Source organism: Arachis hypogaea, chromosome 9, assembly GCF_003086295.3.
Source record: "Arachis hypogaea cultivar Tifrunner chromosome 9, arahy.Tifrunner.gnm2.J5K5, whole genome shotgun sequence".
NCBI lineage: Eukaryota > Viridiplantae > Streptophyta > Magnoliopsida > Fabales > Fabaceae > Arachis > Arachis hypogaea.
Genome location: NC_092044.1, coordinates 58346965 through 58355890, shown reverse-complemented (window position 1 = coordinate 58355890; position 8926 = coordinate 58346965). Strand labels below are relative to the sequence as shown.

The 8926-nt window shown below is 39.1% G+C and overlaps 1 non-coding gene across 1 annotated transcript; it reads right to left on the bottom strand.

Annotated features, from left to right (window-relative positions):
* Positions 1–741: 741 nt before the first annotated feature.
* Positions 742–850, bottom strand: LOC112713134 (small nucleolar RNA R71). Its single transcript, XR_003158109.1, has one exon. It is a non-coding gene; the product is annotated as a small nucleolar RNA R71 (small nucleolar RNA).
* Positions 851–8926: the final 8076 nt, after the last annotated feature.

The following is an 8926-nucleotide window of genomic DNA, read 5'->3' as shown; positions in this document are numbered from 1 at the left end:
AAAGGATTCTCAGGAGATTAAGAAGAGCTGAAAGAGGGAAAAACATTGTTGGAGAAGAAGAATCAGACGAAGAATTTCAAGAGATGGAGGATTCTATTTATACTTCTCTACTCCTATCCCCTATTTTCAAAGTATCCTTCTTCTAATTCTTTATTCTATCTTCTTCTTCTCTCTTCACATCTCACTGGAAGCTCTTTAGTCCAAGTAGCACAAAAAGCTTTCTTCTTCTCTCTTCTATTCTCTCTTCCTGTTTATGACCAGGAATAGGAATAAAGAACCTCTCTTTAATCCTAATCCTGAGCCTGAAAGGACTTTAAGGAGAAGCTTACAACAAGCTAAAGCACAGCACTCCAGAAGAAACCTTTCAGAAAGTTTTGAACAAGAAACAGAGGACATGGCCGAACCTCAAGAGGAGCCAAGAAAGGTCCTTGGTGACTACACCATGCCTACCTCTGATTTTGAGCTTAAGCCTCAGTTAGTCTCTCTTCTGCAACAGAACTACAAATTTCATGGACTTCCAATGAAAGATCCACATCAGTTCTTAGCTGATTTTTTACAGATCTGTGATACTGTAAAGACTAATGGAGTAGATCATGAAGTCTACAAGCTTATGCTCTTTCCCTTTGTTGTAAGAGATAGAGCTAAGACATAGTTGGATGCCCAACCAAGAGAGAGTCTAAACTCTTGGAAAAAGCTTGTTAATGCTTTTCTTGCTAAATTCTTTCCCCTCAAAGGATGAGTAAAATTAGAGTGGATATCCAAACTTTCAGACAAAGAAAAGGTGAATCCCCCTATGAAGCTTGGGAAAGATACAAGCAACTAGTCAGAAGATGTCCTCCTGACATGCTCTCATAATGGTCCATCATAGGCGTGTTCTATAATGACTTGTCTGAGATGTCCAAAATCTCATTGGTCAGCTCTGTAGGTGGATCACTCCACTTGAAGAAAACACCTGCAGAAGCTAGAGAACTCATTGAGATGGTTACAAACAACCAATTCATGTACACCTCTGAGAAGAATCATGTAAACCATGGGATCCCTCAGAAGAAAGGAGTTCATGAAGTTGAGACTCTGAATGCCATACTAGCTTAGAATAAGATCTTGACCCAATAAGTCAACATGATCTCTCAGCATCTGACTAGGATGCAAGCTGTAATTAGCATTACTCAGGAAGCTTCTTCTGAAGCAGAAGCTTATAATCCTGATCAACCCACCATGGAGGAGGTGAATTATATGGAAGAACCCTATGGAAACACCTACAACCATTCATGGAGGAATCATCCTAACCTTTCATGGAAGGATCAACAGAAACCTCAGCAAGGTCTCAATAACAATCAAGGTGGAAGGAACCAAAATAGGTTCAACAACAGACCACCATTTCCATCTTCTCAAGGGAACATGGAAACATCTAAGAAGAGCTTTTCTGACTTAGTTACTTTGGTTTCTATCCTCTCTAAGACCACTCAAAGTTTCATGAATGAAACAAGGTCCTCCATTAGAAACTTGGAGGTACAAGTGGGTCAACTGGGCAAGAAGATCCCTGAGACTCCTCTTGATACTCTTCCCAATAACACTGAGGTGAATCCGAGAGAAGAGTGCAAGGTTATAACCATGGAGGTTGAGGCCGAATCTGAGGAGAATGGGGTGGCGATGAATGCTAGTGAAAGACATATCACTGGGCATTCAACGCCTAATCTGACAGCAAGCCTGGCACTAAACACCAGTGAGGAACCCCTCACTGGGCGTTCAACGCCCATCCTGGCAACAGATCTGGTATTGAACGCCATCCAGGGAGCACTGGCTGGACATTAACACCCAAACACTCAGGCTTTCTGGCGTTCAACGCCAATGAGGAACCTCTCACTGGGCATTCAATGCCCAACTAGGCAGGCATTCTGGTGTTCCTCACTGGGCGTTCAACGCCCACACACCCAAGGAAGCTGGCGTTGAATGCCAGCAAGGACATCCCTGGGCGTTCAATGCCTAAAACACTAAAAGGACTGGCATTTAACACCAGTAAGGGTGCACAGCAAGGGCGTTTGACGCCCAATAAGCTAACAGAGCTGCCGTTAAATGCTAGTGAAAGCACACCCTTTGAGTGCTCAATACCCACTCAAGAAACCCTTATCCCAGAACCAAGGGAAGCCAAGGCTCATGTAAAGACCATAGAGATTCCTTTGAATGCACTCCCGCAAAGCATAAGTTTTAGTGACTACTCATTCTCTTATGAGGATGAAGACACTAGGGAAGAACAAGTTGCTCGGTACCTAGGAGCTCTAATGCAATTGAATGCCAAGCTATTTGGCACAAGGCCTCTGGAGGAAGAACTTTCACTGCTTACCAAAGAACTCCATAATTTGGTTCAGTAGAGGCTACCTCAGAAGCTTTCAGATCCTGGACGCTTTCTGATTCCTTGCGCCATAGGCACTATGACCTTTGAGAAGGCTCTGTGTGACCTATGGTCAAGCATCAACCTCTTGTCACTCTCTGTAATGGAGAATTTGGGAATCCTTGAGGTACAAGCTGCACACATCTCATTAGAGATGGCAAACAAGACCATGAAGAAGCCATATGGCTTAGTAGAGGATGTCTTAGTGAAAGTTGAAAACCATTACATTCCTACAAACTTTATAGTCTTAGACATAGGAGAGGATGAGGATGACTCTGTCATCCTTGGAAAACCTTTCCTAGCCACTACCAATGCTATCATTGATGTAGCTAAGAGAGAACTAACTCTACAACTAGGGGAGGATCACATCTTATTCAAGATGTCTCATCCCAATTCTCCCTCTAAAAGAGAAATAACGGTGCAATACTTAGTGTTCCAACCCTCTATTTCTGTGTAGAGCTTTACAAAGCCCCCAGACATCAATTCTAAGTTTGGTGTTAGGCAGCCATCAACAAGCTCTAAGCGCAAAGGTACTAAGAAGAAAGTACCTAAAGGCTGGAGGGACAAGAAAGTCCCAACTGAAGGTCTCTCACCTGGCATGAGAGTTGTCTTCACCAAGAAGCCAGTCTTACCACACATAGTGAATCACATCCTGTCTTTAGAGCATGTAGAGCTCATTCATGAGAAGACAGGAAGAAAGTTCACTGTTAGAGGCAAAAATCTGAGCCCATACTCACCTCTATAAGGAGCTAACCGTCAAGCTAATGACGTTAAAGAAGCGCTTGTTGGGAGGCAACCCACCCTTAATTAATTATTTATTTTTATTTGGTTTTATTTTGTTTTGTTATTTTTAGAGTCATGATCATGTGAATCTGTCAAAACAGACATATAATTCACAGTAGTGAAAATAGAACACTCTGGATGGAGTGTTAAAGTTGAACGCTAGCCAAGGTATCCCTGTTGGGCGTTCAACGCCCCTCATGGGTAGCATTGCTAGCATTGAACGCCAGCCAGGGAGCAGCTCCTGGGTGTTCAAACGCCAGTGCAGAGAAGCAAGGAATTTGGATTCCCTAGCCTCTCAGGACCAGTGGGTCCCACAGTATCTTTCACCTACCCCACTCACTTTCACACTTCCCCACACACACTTCCCTATAAACCCTTCATACACACACCTCTCATACACTCATAAACCCACAAGGGCGAAAGCCCTCTCTCCCTTCATCTTCTTCCATTTTCTTCTTCTTCTACTCCAATCTTTTTTTCTCTTTATTTTCACTTGAGGATGAGTAAAATTTTTATTTTGGTGTTGGAAAAGCATAGCTTTTTTTCTTTCTATTACCATTCATGGCACCCAAGGTTGGAGAACCCTCTAGAAAGAGGAAAGGAAAGGCAGTAGCCACCACCTCTGAATCTTAGGAGATGGAGATATTCATCATCAAAGTCCACCAAGTCCACTTCTATGAAGTAGTGGCAGTGAAGAAAGTGATCCTTGAGGTCCCTTTCAAGCTCAAGAAGAATGAGTCTCTGGAAATCCGAAGAGAGATCTGGAGAAGAGGTTGGGAAGTCCTAACCAATCCCATTCAAGATGTTGGAATTCTAATAGTGCAAGAGTTCTATGCTAATGTAAGGGTCACTAAAAACCATGACACTAGTGTAAATCCAAATCCAAGAAATCGGAGCACCATGGTCTGAGGGAGAATCTTAGATTTCAGCCCAAAAAAATGTGAGGTTGGCATTCAACGTTGCCTCTAATGCAAGGAGATCCTCACCCTTACATTAAGAGAGCCAACTTTGATCAGAGATTAGATCAATTACTCTCAGATATCTATGTGGAAGGAGCACAGTGGAAAAGGAATTCACAAGGCAAGCCTATTCAACTAAGAAGGGCTGACCTTAAGCCCATAGCTAGAGGATGGCTGGAATTCATCCAATGATCCATCATTCCCACTAGCAATCGATCAGAAGTGACCATTGATAGAGCCATCATGATCCATCGCATCATGATTGGAAGTGAGGTAGAAGTACATGAGGTGATTCCTCAAAAATTGTACAAGGTAGCTGAGAAGCCTCACACCAATACAAGGTTGGCATTCCAACACTTCATTTGTCATCTATGCAATTCAGCTGGAATTAACACCTCTATTGGGGAGGATAAGCCCATCACTAAGAAGAGGATGGAGCAAGCTAGAGAGCATGCACAAGAGTCTGTGCATCCGCCTCAGCATGAGATCCCTGAGATGCCTCAAGGGATGTATTTTCCTCCTCAAAGCTATTGGGATCAATGGCAAACTTCTCTTGGAGAATTAAGCACTAACATGGAGCAATTGAGGGTGGAGCATTAAGAGCATTCCACCACCCTCAATGAAATAAGAGAAGATTAAAGAGCCATTAGAGAAGAGCAAAGGGCTATGAGGGAAGAACAACAAAGGCAAAGGAGTGATATAGAAGAGATCAAGCATCACATTGGATCCTCAAGGAGGAGCACTAGCCGCCACCATTAGATCTCTTTTACTTCCTTTCCTTTTATTATTTTCTATTTTCTGTTTGTTATTTTATCTGTTCTCTTGTTCTAGTTGCATAATCATTTGCATTGATGTCTTAAAGTTGTAAAATGTTCCATATATCTCTCACCTTGCTTAAAAAAAATTTTTATTGAAAAGAATTGAGAGATACATGAATTTTAAGTTTATAACAAGAATAGTTTAATTATGTTAATGTGGTGGCATTGCTTTTGTTTTCTGAATGTATGATTAAACAGTGCATATTTGAAGTTGAAATCTATGAATGTTGGCTCTTGAAAGAATAAGAAAAAAGGAGAAGTATTATTGGTAATCTGAAAAATTTAAAAATTGATTCTTGAAGCAAGAAAAATCAGCAAAAAGAAAAAGAAAAAGCTTGCATGCAAAAAAAAAAGAGTAGCGAAAAAAAATAAAAAGAGAAAAAGCAAGCAGAAAAAGCCAAAAGGCAAGAGCAAAAAGCCAGTAACCCTTTAAACCAAAAGGCAAGGGTTGAAAAGGATCCAAGGCTTTGAGCATCAATGGATAGGAGGGCCCAAAGGAATAAAATTCTGGCCTAAGCGGCTAAACCAAGCTATCCCTAACCATGTGCTTGTGGCATGAAGGTGTCAAGTGAAAAGCTTGAGAATGAGCGGTTAAAGTCGTGATCCAAAGAAAAATGAGTGTGCTTAAGAACTCTGGACACCTCTATCTGGGGATTCTAGCAAAGCTGAATCACAAAATCTGAAAAGGTTCACCCAGTTAAAGTGTCTGTGGCATTTATGTATTCGGTGGTAATACTGGAAAACAAAGTGCTTAGGGTCACGGCCAAGACTCTAAAAAGCTGTGTTCAAGAATCAAAAAGAGCTTAACTAGGAGAGTCAATAATATCATCTGGATTAAAAGTTCCTAAGGATGCCAACATCTCTGAGTTTCAATGGATAGTGAGATGCCAAAACTATTCAGAAGCAAAAAGCTACTAAGTCCCGCTTATCTAATTGTAACTGGGCTTCATTAGAAACTGTGAAATCTATTGTATCTTAATTTTCTTTTTATCCTACTGTGCTTTTAGTTGCTTGGGGATAAGCAATAGTTTAAGTTTGGTGTTGTGATGAGCGGATATTTTATACGCTTTTTGGTATCATTTTCATTTTTCATATAGTTTTTAGTATGTTTTGTTTAGTTTTTATTAAGTTTTTATAGGTTTTAGTGTTAAATTCACATTTTTGGATTCTACTACAAGTTTTTATGTTTTTGTATAATTTCAGGTAAATTATGGCTGAAATTGAGGAGCTGGAGCAAAAGTATGATTTAGAGACAGAGAAAGCACTACACATGCTGTCCGGATCTGACCTTCTTGCATTCGGAAGAGCTTTTCTAGAGTTACAGAAGTTTAAATAGAGTGTTCTTAACGGCTATGGAAAGCTGACTTTCATAGCTTTCCAACAATATATAATAGTCTATACTTTGCTTCGGATTATAAGGCCCAAAACTGGCGTCCAACGCAAGCTTCCTGCCCCCTTCCTAGCGTCTAGCGCCCAAAAGCAGAGACCAGCGACCAAACGCCCAGAGAGGACCCCCTAGCCAGCGTTTCACGCCCTAGAGACCTCATAGCACGTGGATCTCATCAAAGTGCAGCCCAAACACTCACCAAGTGAGCCCCAAAAGTAGATTTTAGCACTAAATAGACTGTTTTACCCTAGGAAGTCACTGGCTTATGGTGGTCTTGCACAAGGCCTTTATGAGGGTGCCAAGGTGATCGAGAAGCGCACTGCTCAGCTCATTGTTCTTGCCGAAGATTGTGACCAACCTGACTATGTTAAACTCGTCAAGGCCCTTTGTGCTGAGCATTTGTGATTTGAGTCTTTCTTGCTGAGGATTGTGAGTTTTTGCCTATAAACCGCGAAATTCAACAATATTATGTTTGGATTATTGATATTTATTTTTTAATTTCTTTATTTTCTACACAAAAAATGATAAAGAGATAGAATATGTTAATAACTTTTAATAAGTTTTATATGTATTGATATTTTTTATCCCAATGTATTTTATAACTACTTTGGTTATAAGAGATTGATATAGCTAATTTGGTTTGAATTTTATTAATGTAATACTAATTTTTATTAATTGATTTTTTTAAATAATATTTACAGATTTTTGTGAATGTTTTTTATTGTTTTTGGAGTGCATTAGAGTATGTGTAAAAGCACATGCCAGATTTTTTTTTAATTTGATAGGGATATAGCCACGCTTTAAAAGCGTGGCAATAGGTCCATATTTTTTCGATTATTGGCACGTTTCAAAAGCGTAGCCATATCTTTCACTTTTCGGTACACTTTTAAAGTGTGCCGATAGGTTAATACATATGGCCACGCTTTTAAGCGTGGCAAGAGTTGAAAGCGTCGCAAAAAAGAAAGCGTGCCAATAGATCCGCAAAAGCGTGGCAATAGAACAACCGGCACGCTTGCGGATGTGACACTTTCAAAAGCGTGCCGATAGCTCAAAAAGCGTGGCAAACAGCTGTCAGCACCCTTTTTAGCACTTTTCGGCACGCTTTAAAAGCGTGGCAGAAAACTTATTTTTTTGTAGTGTATGTCTATTTTCTTCATTTTTTATTTTTTCTAACTTTTTTCTTTTTAAATGTGCTTTACTGTTTTTTATCCATATAATTATGAATTTCAAATTGGGTTGGACAATCAACAAATTGACTTAATCAGCCAATTGCATAAGCAATATCTAGTCGTGTGTTAGGCAAATATATGAGGCGACCAACTAGCTACTTGTAATTGGTAAAATTATATAGCAAAGTTTCACTCTTTGAGGACAGCTTCGAACTGTAAAACATAGGAGCGTTGGTTAAATTACTATCCAAGAAACCAAAGTCTTCAAAGATGTCCAATGCATATTTTCTTTGACAAAAGTGAATAACGAGTTATTCCATCCTTAAGGAAGAAAAAATCAAGTCACCAATGTCTTTGATCTTAAATTTGTCATGAAGTAGTATACCCTTAGTCTGGTTGATTTTTGAAATACCATCTTCTATAAGCACCAAATCATCAACATATATAAGAATTATAGTGATTCCTAAATTAAATATTTTAATGAGAGAGTGATCTTAAACATATTTCTTGTTGCGTGAATAAATGAGTATTGTTTTTATCTTTAGGTTCTATTGCCTGCTAGTTTTGTGATCTACACACCATCCTTGGTTGCTCATTCAATCCTGAAGGGATTTTCATATAAACCTCCTCATTCAAATCGCCATGCAAAAACGATGTATAATAATCAAGTTGCTTTAAGTGCCGTCTCTTAGTCATTGGCACAACCAATACTAATTTTAAGATGGTCATCTATACTAACATATCAATGAAGTCTACTTTTGCAAACAGTCTTTCTTTATGCCTTTCAATAGTGCCATTTGCAAAAACTTAGTTCGAAAAAACCAATAAGAAGCTTGCTAATTCTCTAAATGTTGTTCAATTCTAAAGCCTTTGAGTCACTTTGAATTGCTTTTTTCCAGCAATGATGAACAATCTCCTCATATGTGCAAACGCTAGGATTTGAAATTTAGTTTATCATATGGCAAATAGTTCAAAATTAGACACGTTTGAGTAGAGGGAGCTACCAACTATGGCTGACATACATTAATAGTCCTTTAAGTATGAGCTAGAATGGTTTCCTATTCCTAAATGGTCTCAGTGGTAGTTTGAATGATTTCAGTAGGTGTACTAACATCTAAAAGCTACTTCGGTATGCCTTGATGCTTATTAGATACGTTAGTGATTCTTTGATGTAGTGTTTGACGTAGAATTATTATTCCAAATAGTAGATGCAATGTGTCATTTGAAACTGAATCATTATGATGCACAAATGAAGTTGATTAAGGAGTGATATAAATGAAAGGATTCATTATTGTTATTTTCTGAAACAACAAATTTATTATTGTATGATTTTGAACAATTTTCAAAAGCGACAGGATTTACATTAGCAACCAGATAAGGAAAATAATTTCTTGAGGTGAAAATTTCTCTGGTTTTGAGAT